Genomic DNA, 18,091 nt, shown 5'->3' with positions numbered 1-18,091 from the left:
TGTCAGACCTCTCATTTATGATATGGTCACCTACTGCGGCTCCAACTTAATTTGAATCAGTGGTTCGTCTTCTGCCTCCTTTGCCTCATCCTTCAACATCACCTGCTCCATGCTGTCACAAACTGCCACTGCACAACTTTCCTAACAGCCTTGTATGTAGCGGAGAAGTTATCGTGCCTCTCACCAGGGCAGTGTTGTTAGGGCAGTGGCGGTGTTGCAACAAGACATGACTGCAACCAAATGTTGAACCAGTTTAGTCACCCGCATGTCCAGTAATAAGCATATGCAGTAATAACATTAAGTGGCTGTAACCTGAGAAGTGGGCATAAGCACTGATTTTGAGTTTTGAACTTTGCATGAAGGCATTGAGTGTTTTCATGTACGAGTAATTCAAGACAGCTTGGCTCTTTGGCGCTGAAACTCCATTGTAAAAAAAAAAGTCAAATCGATTTTAGACTGTAAGCTTGTTTTTTTGTTCCCTCCAACTATTACGTTTGTGTGTGTGTGTATGTGGGGGGGGGTGTTACATGTGGTGGTGGTGGGGGTTGCTGAGATCCAATTGGGAGCTGGGGGACTGCGCTGAAACACCCAGGGATGTAACCTGCGTTGTTGCAGGGGGCTGGCTTGTTATTTGAGGCTTTACTCTTTCACAGGCACCGCTGTGGCGAAGTAAGAGGCCGAGGGTGTAAAATGTCTTGTACTCCTGCCTCAAATATGCACTCATCTGGGGGGCATTTAGCCCCCAGGCCACAGCCAACAGGAAGGTGACATATCCATGAGCCCACCTGCCGTGAGACTGCAGGAGGCTGAAAGAAAGATATGGGGCATCAGCACATGTTTCAACTGAATGGATGCCAGCCCTTTTGCATTGTGCGCTTTCTGCCTTAACACACGGAGAGTCGCTGACATCCATTTCCATCGTCACATGACCCTCCGCTAGAAGATCGGCCGCAGCTCAGAGGCAAAGTCGTGGAGGGTTGCCGGTTCGACACCTGCTCTGAGTATAAAAGGCAGTCCATTTAACAATGTTACGATAAGTAAACGCAGAAAGAGGAGTCACACCAGCGATGATGAAGCGTTTGCCAAGCTTTGTATATTTTGATGAACTTGACTTTGCATATTTGTTTAAGCAATCACATTAAAAGCCAAAAGCTTTTCCCTCATAGCTTTTTTAATAGTGAGTGGGAAGAGCTTGGGTGGGAAAGTTGTTGGGTTAATAAGCATAATGAGTGTACCCATTTGCCTCTCACTTGGTGTTTTTCTCTTGTAACAAGTGGGGGGGATTGGTGGGAGGAGTTATTGGGCTAATGGGTTTATGAAGACTGGGTAAGAATTAATTGGAATAGGGGTTGATTATTTTTCTTGTTGCTGCTATTTTTCTACTGTTTGCATACCCCACTATAGCAGGTCCTGTTTAATTTTGTATGAAACCAGTTCAATTGGACATTTTGTATATACAACAATTAATTATCATTATTATTATTAATTATAATATAATCAATTATTAATAATATTGTTAATTATATTATAATATGATATGTATTGTTATTATTTATTATCAGAGGGAAAGCTCAGGTTGGACGGCTTGGAGACAAAGCAAGAGAGGCAAGATTGAGATGGCTTGGACATGTGTGGAGGAGAGATGCTGGGTATATTGGGAGAAGGATGCTGAATATGGAGCTGGCAGGGAAGAGGAAAAGAGGAAGGCCAAAGAGGAGGTTTATGGATGTGGTGAGGGAGGACATGCAGGTGGCTGGTGTGACAGCGGAAGATGCAGAGGACAGGAAGAAATGGAAACGGATGATCCGCTGTGGCGACCCCTAACAGGAGCAGCCAAAAGTAGTAGTAGTAGTATATACGTACAACAATGTTTTGTATGCAACACTGGTTCAAAAATCAATAAAAATATTTTTTTTAAATGCCACTATGTTGAAATTAAGCACAGTAATTTGTACCATGACCACAGGAATTAAAGAAGAAAAAAAAAGTACAACAGAAAAGAAAAATATGAATGTAAAATATACTGTATATTTACAGTACCCAGGGAAATGCACAAGACGAGTAACTGCTTAAATCTGCACACTCACAATAGTGTGAGTCAGCCATCATCATGACAGCTGAGTCTCGCAATGAAAGATCAGTTGAATGAGGCCTGGATTTGAACGCTTCAGCTGTACCGCACAACTCCCCGCTAGATTATTCTTAATATATGACATGCCAGGGAACACTTCCCTGAAAACAAATGACTGTAAATGCTGCACAGAACATTTAGTCATCCATACAGCCACCATGGAATTTGACATCCTGTTAGTTTACCCCCAAACCGATGCAAAAGGAATATTTTCCTCCAGGCTTGCTTAAACTGAGTGCTCTCATGTATTATTCAGCGGGAAATGTGATAAATGCCGTACTGGAAATGGGAAACATTTCAGTTTTACTTACACTGTCAGTTTGTGAGATATTAGGTTGCATTGTTGCCCCATTATGAACAAATGCATTTGTTTCCTGGGTTAAACACAAGTCTTTGAACTTTTCCCAAAACGGAATTCAATAGACTGAATTGTGCTACCCCCGTTGGCGTGTGGCTGTGGTTTCAGATACAATATGTAAAAAAAAAAAGAAAAAAGAAATGCCTCTAAAATTCTATACCTCATTCAGTCATCCATATACCGTCTGCCTGCTCAAAATGAATTGGGAATGTGGTCGGCTCTCTCCCAAACCAGACACCAGAGATTTCGGATAAAACACGGACCTTGATCTTCATCACATTGTTGAGTTAATAAAAAAGGACTGTGAGGTAGAGAGTGAGGAGAACTAAATCACTTTATGCCCAGAATTCCCCATTTTGGGGGAAAAAAACACTCAAAAGCTTAGTCCTTAAGTTATATTTAGGAAAAAAAACTATTTTAAGAATTTAGCTATAAATTGTCAAACAAGCCTTCATGATGCATCCAATATGTCTCAGACCTATACACATTATTGCTTTTATTGTATTTGAGGATATGTCAGTGAGGAGTCACTACCTCATTGTGACTGCTAGGCTTGTGGCTCTTCAGCCCCGTTTACACTTGGCATTAACATGTGATCTGTTGGCGTCCGGGTAGCATGGCGGTCTGTTCCATTGCCTACTAATACGAGGATCACTGGTTCGAATCCCCCGTGTTACCACCGGCCTGGTCAGGCGTCCCTACAGACACAATTGGCCGTGTCTGCGGGTGGGAAGCCAGATGTGGGTATGTGTCCTGGTCGCTGCACTAGCACCTCTCTGGTCAGTCAGGGTGCCTGTGAAGGGGGGAGGGGGAACAGGGGGGGGGGAATAGCATGATCCTCCCATGCGCTACGTCCCCCTGGTGAAACTCCTCACTGTCTGGTGAAAAGAAGCAGCTGGCGACTCCACATGTATCGGAGGAGGCATGTGGTAGTCTGCAGCCCTCCCCAGCTCAGCAGAGGGGGTGGAGCAGTGACCAGGACGGCTCAGAAAAGCGGGGTAATTGGTCAGAAACAATTGGGGGGGGGGGAGCGGGGTGTGTGTGTGATGTGTTATCTGGATAATGAATGATCCAATCTCGCCTCTTACATTTACTCCTGGTATTTATAGGCATTCCCGTTGTCCGATTTGGGACCGGATCTTGTCAAGCATGCAGGTGGGCGGTGGGAAGTCAATGAACATTTGAAAAAGAAACATGACAGATATTGAGTTTGCATCCACAGAGTCTTCTGATAAATGAGATGTTTTCTGAATTTGCAATGTTGGCAAGGGTGTAGGACACGTCCTTATTTTAACGCCTATGCTTTACAAACAACAATATCCGATATTACACAATATCCTGCAATGAAGTGATTTTTAAAAAGCGCCCCTAACACTTGATAGTTTTTGAGTGGAATGCAATTTCATGCTTCCTGCCCCGCTGTGCGATGACCTGACATCACACAACACCGGACATGTTCCTAAAAATGTAGTTTATGAATTTAAGCCTTAGTTGCATTTTTCAGATGCAGAGCTGTATTTCATTAGAAATAAATGTTTTGAGGATTATAAAATGAAGAAATACAAAACTATAAAGATAAGCAATGCAAATGGGGAGATTAAAAGTGATTTATTTGTGCTGCTGACTGCGACGCTTATTACTTCTCTGGCAGATGTCTGTTCTTGCATAGCCTTTAAATTAGTCACTTTATTTTTCTCTTTTCTGATAAAGCAAGAGCACTGAATGATATTCAGATGGTATAGTTGGCCTCATCTCCTCTCCCAAAGGCTCTGCAAATACTCTGATCCAGTCACAATGCGAGCCAGACCGCCTCCGAAGACAGTCAGTTCATGCTGTGCATATTTTTACACCTTGCATTAACATGCATTTTTCTTTATCCAGACCGGCTATCTTGATACAGATCGCATGCTAATGCCGGATGATAACCGAGCTTAAGGATGTATAGGTTGCGTAGTAGAAATGGTGGTCTCCTATCGTTACTGTTGTGGAGTGTGTGCGGATGCATCCGATCCGAATCGGCTCAGAATCAGGACAGGTTATATATCCATAGACTGAATAAAAAAAGATGGGTGTGGATGTAATGCATGTGATGTCACCCCACAGTTTCTAAAGGGGTATTTTGAATTATAGAGATTGGCTTTATGCATCCTGCCAACTTGTCAGTTGTTTAAGCCAGAAAATCCATATTTGGGCAATGGGGTGAAGCATGGGTCGGACCTCTCCCCATCATACACTGCAACCTGTCCATCACTCCAGGACAGACCTGTCGATCAAGGCAGGCACACCCTCAACATGCCACTTTTTTTAATCCTTAATAGTTTGTTAACGGGACAATAATTTTCAAAATAACCACCCTCACACTGTGTGCTAGACTCAGAATTCAAACATTCAAACATTGTCTTGTAGAAAAAAAGGTTGGCTTTGTATTTGTAGGTAGAAGTTGTAAGAGAGAACACCAAAGACTCCTGACGAGGGTTTGGTTATGGCAGAGCCTTGCCAGAGGTTTGCTACTGCAGTGCTTTGATATTGACATAGACGACTGCAACGGCCATTTGTCATTACAGATTTCTCGGTAGAGCCATGTTTATAAAAAATGTTACGCATAAGCAACTAGTGGTGGCAGTGAGAAATGGTGTTCAAATCAAATGTCAAGGGAACCAGACCGCATTAGGGGTCACCACAGTTGATCATCCATTTCCATCTCTTCCCATCCTCTGCATCTTCCTCTGTCACACCAGCCACCTGCATGTCCTCCCTCACCACACCCATAAACCTCCTCTTTGGCCTACCTCTTTTCCTCTTCCCTGGCAGCTTCATCTTCAGCATCCTTCTCCCAATATACCCAGCATCTCTCCTCCACACATGTCCAAACCATCTCCATCTTGCATCTCTTGCTTTATTCCAAACAGTCCAACCTGAGCTGTTCCACTAATCTCATTCCTAATCCTGTCTTTCTTCATCACTCCCGATGAAAATCTTAGCATCTTCAACTCTGCCACCTCCAACTCCAACTCCGCCTCCTGTCTTTTTGTCAGTGCCACTGTCTCCAAACCATATAACATAGCTGGTCTCACTACCATCTCATAAACCTTCCCTTTAACTCTTGCTGGTACCCTTCTATCATAAATCACTCCTGACACTCTTCTCCACCCACTCCACCCTGCCTGCACTCTCTTCTTCACCTCTCTTCCGCACTCCCCATTACTTTTGAACAGTTGACTCCAAGTATTTAAATTCATCCACCTTCACCACCTTTGCTCCTTGCATCCTCACATTCCACTGTCCTCCCTCTCATTCATGCATATGGATTCCATCTCGCTCCTACTGACTTTCATTCCTCTTCTCTCCAGTGCATACCTTTGCCTCTCCAGGCCTGCAGGCCTCAACCTGCTCCCTACTCTCACTACAGATCACAATGTCATCAGCGAACACCATAGTCCAAGGAGACTCCTGCCTGATCTCATCCATCAACCTGTCTGTCACCATTGCAAGCAAAAAAGGGCTCAGAGCCGATCCTTGATGTAATCCCACCTGCACCTTGAACTCATCAGTCACTCCTTCCACACACTTCACCACTGTCACACTGCCCTCATATATATCCTGCACCACCCTTACATACTTTTCTGACACACCCAACTTCCTCATACAATACCACTCCTCCTCTCTCGGTACCCTGTCATATGCTTTCTCTAAATCCGCAAAGACACAATCTAACTCCTTCTGACCTTCTCTATACTTCTCAATCAACACTCTCAAAGCAAGCATCACATTTGTAGTACTCTTTCCTGGCCTGAAACCATATTGCTGCTCACTAATCATCACCTCTTCTCTTAACCTAGCTTCCAAGACTCTTCCATAACTTCATGCTGTGGTTGATCAACTTTATACCTCTGTAGTTACTACACATCTGCACATCACCCTTATTCTTGAAAATCGGTACCAGTACACTTCTTCTCCACTCCTCAGCTAGCCTCTCAATTTCCAAGAGTGTTTTAAACAATCTAGTTAAAAACTTCACTGCCATCTAACCAAAACATATTTACGCCTTCACAGGTATGTCATCTGCACCAACCACCTTGCCACTCTTCATCCTCTTCCTAGCTGCCTCCTTGCTAATCCACCGCACTTCCTGATTCACTCTACCCACATCATCTAACCTTATCTCTCTCTCATTTTCTTCATTTATCAGCCCCTTAAAGTACTCCTTCCACCTTAACACACTCTCCACACTCTCCTCACTTGTCAGCACATTTCCATCGCTATCCTTCAGCACCCTAACCTACTGCACATCGTTCTCAGCTCAGTTCCTCTGCCTACCCAGCTGATACAAGTCCTTTTCTCCTTCCTTAGTGTCTAACCTCTCATACAACTTGCCATATGCCCTTTACTTTGCCTTCACCACCTCTCTGTTCACCTTATGCCACATCTCCTTGTACTCCTGTCTACTTTCTTCACCTCTCTGACTATCCCACTTATTCTTTGCCAACGTCTACTTCCTCATTCTACCACCAGGTCTCCTTGTCTTCCTTTCTCTGTCCAGATGACAGAACACGTACCCTCCTGGCTGTCTCCCTCACTATTTCTGCAGTAGTTGCCCAGCCATCTGGCAACTCTTCATTAACTCCCAGTGCCTGTCTTAGCTCCTCCCTGAAGTCTACACAACTGTCTTCCTTTTCAACTTCCACCATTTGTTCCTTGTTTCTGCCTTCACTCTTTTCCTCTTCTTGACCTCCAAAGTCCTCCTACAGGTCACCGTCCAATGCTGCTTGGCTACGTTCTCCCATATCACCACCTTGCAGTGTCCAATCTTTTTAAGATAGCACCTCCCGGATAAGATATAGTCCACTTGTATGCACCTTCCTCCACTCATATGTCACTCTGTGTTCCTCTCTCTTCTTGAAATACGTTTTCACCACAGCCATTTCTATACTTTGCGCAAAATCCACCACCATCTGTCCTTCCACTTTCCTCTTGACATAGTATCTACCATCACCTCATCACCTCTGTTCCCTTCATCAACATGCCGATTGAAGCTCACTGAAATCACCATTTCTCCTCCTTGGGTACACTCTCCACCACTTCATCCAACTCACTCCAGCATTCTTCTCTCTTCCATCTCACCGCAGGGCATATGCACTAATAACATTTATCATTACACCTTTGATTTCCAGCTTCATACTCATCACTCTGTCCGACACTCTCTTCACCTCCTACACACTTTTGACATAATCTTCCTTCAGAATTACCCCCTACCCCAATTCTCCTCCTATCCACACCACGGTAGAAGAGTTTGAACCCACCACAAATGCTCTTGGTCTTACTCCCCTTCCACCTGGTCTCTTGCACACACAGTATATCTACATTCCTTCTCTCCATCATATCAGCCAGCTCTTTCCCTTTACCAATCATATAGCCAACATTCAAAGTTCTGACTCTCACCACCACACCCCTACCCTTCCTCCTCTCCAGCTGCATCTGGATATGCCTTCCCCTTTGCCCAACAGTAGCACAGTTTCCACTGGCACCCTGCTGGCCAACAGTACTGGTAGCAGGCGTTGGTAACCTGGGCCTCGACCCAGCCGGTATGGATATCTGATTTATGATTTGCATATTTGATTTGGCAAAGGTTTTACGCCAGATGCCCTTCCTGATGCAACCCTCCCCATTTATCTGGGCTTGGGAATGGCACTAAGAATCCACTGGCTTGTGCATCTCCAGTGGCTGGGTTTTCCTATTGTCAGTTCATAATGTGCAAAACATTTGATTTTAAGATTTTTGGATAGTGTTTGTTCACACAACATGACAGTGCTTCCTGTCTCATTCCTGGCTCGTGTAAGATGCCTTTTATGTCATAACTAACATTATTATTAATTTATTCATTCATATATCATTTTGGCATTCTTGATGTTCCATACACTGTACCACACCACTGACTATCAGTGAAATCCTCTTTACAGACTGAACAAAGCTCTCATATTTCTAAGTCAGTCCATTTTCCAGACATTTTAAGTATGGTCTTCTCATATTTTTACTGGTTTACAAATAACTCTCTGACTGCAGACACATGCCGGCCGTGAACAAGTCACGGATTCATTCCTTATGATTGACTGCAAACTTTGAGTCAACCTGTGCATCACTAAATCAAGATAAACAGCACTGAAATACAGCTTTGGACTGATGGCAGCGGTCTAGCTAAGAGGGTTGTCGACTTATTCAAGGTTGGATTTGGTATGAAAATATACATTTTGGCAGGACTTTTAACCCTCAAGCTGTCAGGGCATTCCAATTATCAAAGTTCAGCTTAAGTGGGTCCCCATGTAAAGAGTAGCCTGGGTGTCCATGTGTGTTAGCTGAGATAGTAGACTTGGCAATAGCTGAGTGGTGGGGAAATAAGTGGACTTGCAGTGAGGCTGCTGAATTTAACAAATCAAAGCGACCTTAGCTGTCGATTTTTCTAGGTCCTTCCCATTGATGGTTTGTATGTATAAAGTGAAATAATCTTATTTTGGCCACTCACAATCCTGTAAATTGAGTCCTGACAGTCTGATCCAACTCTTCACCCTAAGCCAGGAAGCTTTGGATAATTTCTGGTTCTGACATCAAATTTCATAGGTTAATGCAGTGGTCAAAATTAACTTTTTTTCCTCAACTTTGTATCATCTCTAAAATATTTTTTTCCTTCATTTACAGACCTAAATATAGTCATCCATGCCTTAGTCTCCACCAGGCTAGACATTTGCAACTCCTTTTATATTGGAATTAGTCAGTCATCCCTGCAGTGCTTAAAGATAGATCAGAATACTGCAGCAAGGCTCCTCACTGTCTCCAGGAATAGGGACAACATTAGCCCTGATATTACCTCACTGCCATGGCTCCCAGTGCATTTTAGAATTGAGTTAAACATCCTGTTGTTTTTAAAGCCCTCAATAGTCTGCCCCCTTATTTTTACAGAGGCTTTAACTCTCCCCACACTACCTGTTGGTCCCTTGGATCCTCTGATTGAAGACTCCTGTCTGTCCCCCTTTCAAAGCTGAGGCTCAGGGGTGAGTACACTTTTACAGCTGCTGCCGCTGACTGTGGAACAAACTGCGCCTTCAATTTGATCTGCCCCATCAGAGGGCTCATTTGAATCGCTGCTCAAAAAGCAGTTTTACTCCTGAGCTTTTGAGTGTGATCAGCTTTATCTGGTGACTTACTTTCTAGTTTCTATGATACAGTGTATTGTTTTCCAGTTCATTGCTGTGGGCTTCCATATTGTTTTTTGGGTTTTTTTGTAACTCCATTGTCAACAGAGTCATTGTCATAATACTTATGACTTTGACTGACACTTGGTATTTTTTTTGAAAGTGCTATATATTTTCAAATTAAGTTTGACATTGACTAACAAAGAAGGGACATAGTCAGGATTCAGTCACAATATATTTTATATGTTTTATGTTATTTTTTAAGTTTAGTTGTCAGCAACAAAAAAAACATACCTAGTACGAAACGAGCACTGTAAACACTGATATCTCAGATCCAGTCGTAAGCATCTACGACTGGCTTCAATATCACTCTGTGGAGGGCGTCCGGATAACGTAGCAGTCTATTCCGATGCCTACCAACACAGGGGATCCCGGTTCGAGTCCCCTTGTTGCCTCTGGCTTAGTTGGGCGTCCCTACAGACACCGTTGGCTGTGTCTATGGATAGGAAGTCGGATGTGGGTATGTGTCCTGATCGCTGCACTAGTACCACCTCGGGTCGGTCGGCAGCATGATCCTCCCACACGCTACAGCCCCCTGGTGAAACCCCTCACCGTCAGGTGAAAAGAAGCGGCTGGCGACTCCACATGTATCAGAGGAGGTATGTGGTAGTCTGCAGCCCTCCCCTCCCTGGATCAACAGAGCGGGTGGAGCAGCGACCAGAAAGGCTCGGCAGAGTGGGGTAATTGGCTGGGTACAATTGGGGAGCAAAAGGAGAAAAAAACACATCGTTCTGTGGAGATGGTATACGGTAAGAATAAAACTACAGATTTCTGCCATTGCTGTTCTCACAGCACATTTTTTACTTGTTATATGATAACATATCAAAAGCTCTTTTACCGTTTACCAGTCAGAAGTGTGCCTTGTATATTAACTGGATAATGGCTCGACTTCGTAAAAAAATGTTTTTACTTTAATTACTCTAGAATAGAGGCCAATGTGAATCTAAGATGTACCATTTTTTTAACTAAAGCTAAGCTAGTACCCAATACTGGCCCTTACTGTACCATCCTTATTAAGGAGATATTGTGTAAAACTGTACAGAGGGCATGCAACACCGGTCCCACCTTGAAACACCACCAAGTCTCTAAAGCAGGTGTGTAACCATATGCTGCATTAATTACACAAATATCTTTAACGACTTAACACAGCTCGTTATTGTGCCGTATGGCAAGATGCCCTCTACCCCCCTCTTTTCTCCCTTTCCTGGATGCTATTTTTAGCACATGTCATTGCCTAAATAGCTGTTGAAGAGAAGAGTGTGTCCCGCTATAAGGCAGAGAAGTGAAAATTCTTGTTTTGGAAGGCCGAGGGAGTGTATGAGACAGAGCAAATCCAATTGTTCTGAAATTATTCTCATGTAGAACAGCATTAAAGCAAGCCAGGAAAAAAAAAAGTGCTGTCAAATGTGATTACTCTTTCTCCCCCCATGTACTGTCAAGGGGAGAGGGCGTTAAAATTACCTCGGCCCCCGTGGTTGGAAAACAGGCTTCAGCCTTTATTACCGATTGTACAATAAGTGTCAAAGCACAAACAGAGCAATGAAAAGTGCCGAAATAAAAGCTTTTCTCGGTCTTGTCTGGCGGGTGCAAAGTAACAACAGTGGGCTATCATCGAGGGCTAATGCGCCGCAGATGTATTTGTCAACTTTCAGGTGGTCGAACAGCGAATTATGCGTATACTAGAGTGGATGTAGGGAAGACTGGTCGTGCAATACGAGTGCATTAGTGTGTCATTACGACTTTTTAAGCGTGTACAGTATATATAAACATTACTTGTTCGTGCAGCCTTTAGCAGTACACAAGCTGTATGTTAACCTGCAAAAAAAAGGCCCTTTTTCATGATATTAAACAATGAATTTTATTCCAGTCAGGGAAGGCCTGTTGTTTTGTGAACTTTGTGCTTGTCCACACACATCTGATCATTTTCTCTCTGTAAGGGAGATGGCCTCCGCTGACCCCCAGCTCTGGAGGGGGGGATTGTTGGCTCTGGATTTGTCCTGTGTTTGGTGGTGCTTGGCCTGCTGCCCAGGGCCAAGGCATCCAATCTCGCTGTGCTGAGGCTATGGACACTAGGCACACCTGAGGCACAACAGCGTACCATCCTTATGACTCGCTACAACAAGCCTACAGTAGCGGAAGATCAAACGTCTTCTTTCATCGCTCTCGGAGATGGGGAGGCAGGAGACGAAGTCTGCCAACTTATAAACACAGTGTTTAAAAAAATGGCAAACTCTGAGAAGTACAAATAATGGATCAGAGGTCATCGCTTAGTCCAGAACCTGAAGCTATATAGAGACATTTATCCCCCGCATGGGGAAACAACAAGTTATCCACAGACATGGGAAAAGTTGGACGCAAATGTAATGAGACAGCTGATGACAAAACAGTCAGCAACGCTAAAATAATTCACATTAGACCAAGGTTTGTAAAATGGAACAAAAATCTAATGTGGCATGTCTGGTGCCGGAAGTATTCTGGCCAGTCATTTGTAACATATACTGTAGATAACACGGTATGCTGTACAGTGTGAGCTTCCATTTGATTGGTCGTGAAATCTTCCATGTGACAAACACTCACAAAGCCTTTAGTCCTAACGATGAGGACGATAATAATAAAAATGTTTACACTAATATAACACATTTTTACATCGACTCGTGAAATGTACACACCCACACACATTCATACCTAGGGACAGTTTAGTACGGCTGATTCACCTGACCTACATGTCTTTGGACTGTGGGAGGAAACTGGAGCCCCTGGAGAAAACCCACGCAGACACGGGGAGAACATGCAAACTCCACACAGAGGACAACCCGGGATGACCTCCAAGATTGGACTACCCCGAGGCTCAAACCCAGGACCTTCTTGCTGTGAGGCAACTGCGCTAACCACTGCGCCGCCCTGTGTGATGGCCTGGTGGCCTGTCCAGGGTGTCTCCCCGCCTGCTGCCCAATGACTGCTGGGATAGGCTCCAGCATCCCCGCGACCCTGAGAGCAGGATAAGCGGTTCGGATAATGGATGGATGAATGAATGAATGGTGAAATGTGTAAACAAAAGTAAAGAGCATAATTATAGATTGTTGTGAAGCCATTCTGACAAAAAAAAACAAACAAAAAACCAAAAACCCATAAATCACTCTAAATCCAAGGGTCACTCTTTTTCATTAAATAAAATCACACGTGAGCTGATTACATTATCACTTAAAAATCAACAGTGTAGGATTATATTCCTCATCTAGATTGTAATCCTCTCATAATCGATTATTTTCTAATTCAGTCTATTGTTTCCCTGCGTTTTCACTTTAAAGATTTTTTTTTCTGCATATAAATGAGCTTCTCCCATAAAATGGGAGCCCATATCAGCCTTTATAAAGATACTTTGCAGGCAGCTTTACAATGAACGTGTAGTGCAGCTACGAGAGGGAGAGCCATGTAAATACTTGCAATTACTTAAGAACTTGGACTCAACTTACACCTGGCATTACTGTCATTTGCATCCAGATATGCATCTGGACATTTACATCTTGCATTGATATGCAGCTTGTGCAGCTGGCAGATGTAAAGCAGTACGCACTCTGATCAGATCTGCCGGACCACCTCTGGCGATAGTGTGGCTCGCACTGTGATCGGCTCTCTGCCAGAAGTAAAACCAGGTGTAAATGCAGTCCGCACAACGTGCTCACACTGGTGAGGCAGCAACACCCAAGAGCTAAAAACATCACCCCTGCAGCCTGTCGTTAAACATACTGCATCTCATTTACTCAGAATCACCCATTTTTGCCTTGAACCGCTTGCACCACCAAGAATAACTTGCTGTAATGACATTCACAGCAATTACAAATATGACTGCGGAAGAATGACTTGCCGTTTCTGACGCCTCTAAGACGTTAAAATGACCCCTTTCAAGGACAACTTTTGATATTGTTCTGTTGGACCATTGGTTCCGATGAAAATGGATAGACTTGCCCTTTTCCTATACACTTGTTTCGTTTTCTTAGCACGCACAAAAAACTGTACACCTTGTGATTAACAAGGAGTACACAATGCAGTCAAGAACTACAACGCCTACAGATAATAAATATTGATGCAAAGCATGGGATCCTCATCATCCGGATACAGACCACATTCTAATTCCAGGTGTAAACGGGGCCTTGCAGACCTTAGTGCCAGTTGTTATACGAATATCTACCCACTCTAAACAAACAAAAAGTTCTTTACATTCTCGTATGAACTGGAGAAACAGCATGTGTGTACTCGCTTGATAAGTGCCGCCTCCTGCCTGGGTCCACATGTCAACAACAAAGTATGGATGGGTTCTGCCTCTGCGCTTCATTCCTGATGATAGATATTTTTGCATTGGCCACTGGCAGTAGATGAATAACCACAACTGTCACTTTCACACAGCTGTCCTCTCTGCCTTCTTCCCACTCAGTGTAAATTGAGGGAATTGGTATTTCCATCCACTCGCTGAGGAAACGTGTACAGAATGCTGTCTGGCGCGTGAATGGGGTGGAGGCCTGGGGGTGATAGTTGGAGAATGGTTATTTGTTTTGTCTTGATTCAGACGCTTACTTAACCCGCACCTGTAAATAGCGAGGGGCACTCTTGTCGCCTGTGACGTAGCGCTTCAGACGAGAGGTTAAGCTTCGGTCACACCAGCAGGGGGGGAACACGAGATTTTGTGGCGAATTCAATTTAACGTCAACGGATTTGTAATGATAAATTCTCCTCGATCCCTTCACGTTGAGTTCAGCTTTGGTGAACTTTGACATGCGAATTCATGCTATCGACCAATTACAGAACTGCATTGACGGGTGTTGACCTACGACGATGTGGTCGCTAGGCAGAGCAGTGTGTAATCATCCAATTGTGTAGTCATCTTTGACGAAATATAAATTGCTCCGCAAAAAAATATGCGACGTGGTCTGCAGTCAGCTGTGAAGTGGGAGCAGCTGCTTTGTTGGTTTATTCATGTGAAGTGTTTTTGGTTGCCCAGCTCCCCATCCTGCCCATTTTGCATGGGGTTGTGAAGGACTTTTGTTCCGCCAACATCTGACATTATTTATGTTCACTGTTCAACACAAAGAGCACAGAGTCGGTGGTGAAAAGTGCATGCTTCAAATGAGGCACGGTTAAATAAAACTCGATACCAATGCCGCCGCGTAAGGTGCATTATAGTCTTTCTCCTCTGGAGTCAGTCCAGCCGGTGATCTACCTCCACTGAAACACGTTATCTGAGCCATCAACCACCTTACCATCACGATACACAAATATAAATTAGAGCAGCTGTCAGCTTTTAAGGAATTAATTCATCTAATGATTATTTTAGCGATATTTTTAAGCCAAATCCTCCCCCCAACACATACAATTGAACATTTACATTTAAGTTAACCCATTTCCGAGTGAATATTAGCCGTAACTAATGGCTAAACACTATCCGCTGTAGAAGTCCTCAGGGTTCACAGTAGTAGGCTAACTAACCGTTATTCTGTTGTTAATTGAAAGCTCCAACTACAACAATAATAGTAATAATAATAACATGGTGGCTAAACATACAACGCTTTTGTCTCTTGTGCATCTCCATGACGTTTTCTTGTGTGATGCTGACACATGGCTGTGGTACTAAACAATGCCATTTCAGTTTTACAGGCAACAAATCACCATTCTAGCAGTCCAGGTGGCGTGACGGTCTATTCCCTTGCCTTCCAACACGGGGATCGGCGGTTCGAATCCCCGTGTTACCTCCGGCTTGGTCGGGCATCCCTACAGACACAATTGGCCATATCTGAGAGTGGGAAGCCGGATGTGGGTGTGTGTCCTGATCGTCGCACTAGCGCCTCCTCAGGTCGGTCGGAACAGGTACCTGTGTTCATGAGATTTTCTGATTCGAAGAGCTGCTTTGTTTGCTGTGGGGAAGCAAACCACTGGGGAAATCATCTTTAATGAATTAACAGTTCTTTGAGAAGAATGGCTTGGATGTGAGCAAAATTGCCTCCATTGTCATTGATTGGGCAAACGTCAATAGAAGGACAATACAAGGGCTTGGTATTCACGAATCAGTGTTGTGCGCTAAACTGTGTGGGGAAATGAAAGAGTCGATGGATACTGTGACAAGACTGGTAAATAATTTTTTATTTTTATTTTTTTGATTTTGATATACTTTATTAATCCCCGTGGGGAAATTCTTCTCTGCATTTAACCCATCCTAGCTGTGTAACTAGGAGCATCCGGGGACCAACTCCAATTCATCTTGCCATGCCTCGGTCAGGGGCACAGACAGGAGTATAAGCCCTAACATGCATGTCTTTTTGATGGTGGGGGAAACCGGAGCATCAGGAGATAACCCACTGCAGACATGGGCAGAAAATGCAAACTCCACACAGAGGACGACCTGGGTTCAGACCCAGGACCTTCTTGCTGTGAGGCGACAGCGCTAACCACTGTGCTTGCCCAACTTGTTGGTGAGAGTTCTAGTCTGCAACATCGCCTTTTCAAAGTACAGCTGGAGGAAATGTCAGCAGAACACAATGATCTTTTGCTGCATAATGACATTGCTGGCTGAGCAAAGGTGGTATGTTGTAGAGGGTGTGCAACCTACGCGATGAGCTTGTGTCATTTTTATCCAGACTGCGCAGCCAAAAAGCCAACGAATATCAGAGGTTGTTTAGTGATGATAAGGTGATAGTATGTTCTTTTTTGTGGGACAGTATGTCTCATCTAAATTGCCTCAATCTGCACTTACAAAGCTAAGAATCACACAGTTGTGGACATGTAGGAGGTGGTTGAAGCTTTCCATTCAAATCTGAACCTTTTAAAGAGAGACATTCAAGGGAGAAAATTTGCACTTTCCATGTCTGCGGGTACACTGAGAAAAACCAGATGTGGGAGGATCCAGCGATGAAGGATTTCATGACAAGCCTGACAGAAAACTTCAAGGAATGATTTGAAAGCTCCCCTAAACTCGCAGGTGACATCCTCCTCTTCCTGAGACAGCTGTTCTCGGTTTTGGCTGGCAGCTAGTGTACTGCAGAGGCCAAAAGGCTGGTACCTTCCATAGATGAGGCAACTCTTCAGATGGAGGTCTTGGAGATGGGGAAATCTGATTTGCTCAAAGCACAACACAAGGACGTTGGGGTTACTGACTTGGATCAATGTGGTTCCCCAAGCTCGATTCAAAAACATGAGAGCTATTGCAGTGCTCCTACTCACAATTTCCTCTTCCACATATGTGAGTCATTGTTTTCTTAAATGAACGCTATGAAGAACCAGGGAAGAAACAGACTCTCCAGTACCCATCTTGGTGAGCACCTCAGGATTGCCACAACAGAATCGACATCAGAAGGATTGCCTCATCCCATCGCCCTTACTTCTCTCACTGATTGGTGAATGAAAATCCATTTATTTTTGTCCATTTGCTCATAATGAAATGGTTGGTTTTGGACTTATTTTGTTTCAAGAGTGCACTCTTTTTTTTCTTGTGTGAGCCTCAACATGGGCTTTGAGCATCCCAAGCCTAAACTACTACTACTAATAATAATAATAATCATAATAGCAGCAACATGTGCACATAAAACAACTTTTACTGGCACATTGAAGAAAAAAGAAAAAAAACCAGATGCTTTGGGGCCCTTGGCTTGGAATGCATGACATGATTTGGCCCTTGGGGAAAACTAATTGGGGATCCCTGGTCTAGAGTTTTGGTCTGCCGAAAGGTCGTCTATTCCAATTTTATCTTCAAAATAGTATTAAAGTTTTTTATTTTATTTTTGTCTGGGGGGGAAAATTGGAAAAATGCAAGCTATATCCTTTTATTTCTTTTCTTTTGGTTGAGCACCCACCCACTCATTTTGTTGGCACCCATAATCTCCAGTACTAAAGTCAAGACAGATTCATGTACATTTACAATAACACACTTGTGTAATGCCCAGCCATAAAGTTTACCTTCACATTATTTGTTCCGCTAAACTTTTCAAAAGTCATTTCCACCATCTTCAAAATAAAACTGCAAGGTAAAATCGTGTTCTGCAAGAGAAACAATAATTCAGTCATTGACTTTCACTGAAAGGTATGCACCAAAATACAAAGACAAGTAAACACAGACAATTTTTTTTTTCCTTTAAAGTTTTTGTTCAGCGATGGTATAATGAAATTACCTTCTTAGGCATTATACTATCACCATATAAATTACAATGCAACTGCAAGGATACCAACAATAATTCGAGACTCTGAAGGTTACCATCCCAGATTTATACAGGAGATGAATTTCAAACGTACCATGGCTTAAAAGGCGAATAAATCAAAAGTTAATTAAACCAGCCAAGAGCAATTCAGAATTTAAGTGATGTGCCAGAATGCATT

The sequence above is a fragment of the Lampris incognitus genome, chromosome 2, assembly GCF_029633865.1.
Source record: "Lampris incognitus isolate fLamInc1 chromosome 2, fLamInc1.hap2, whole genome shotgun sequence".
Lineage (NCBI taxonomy): Eukaryota > Metazoa > Chordata > Actinopteri > Lampriformes > Lampridae > Lampris > Lampris incognitus.
Note: the sequence above shows the minus strand (reverse complement) of the source record.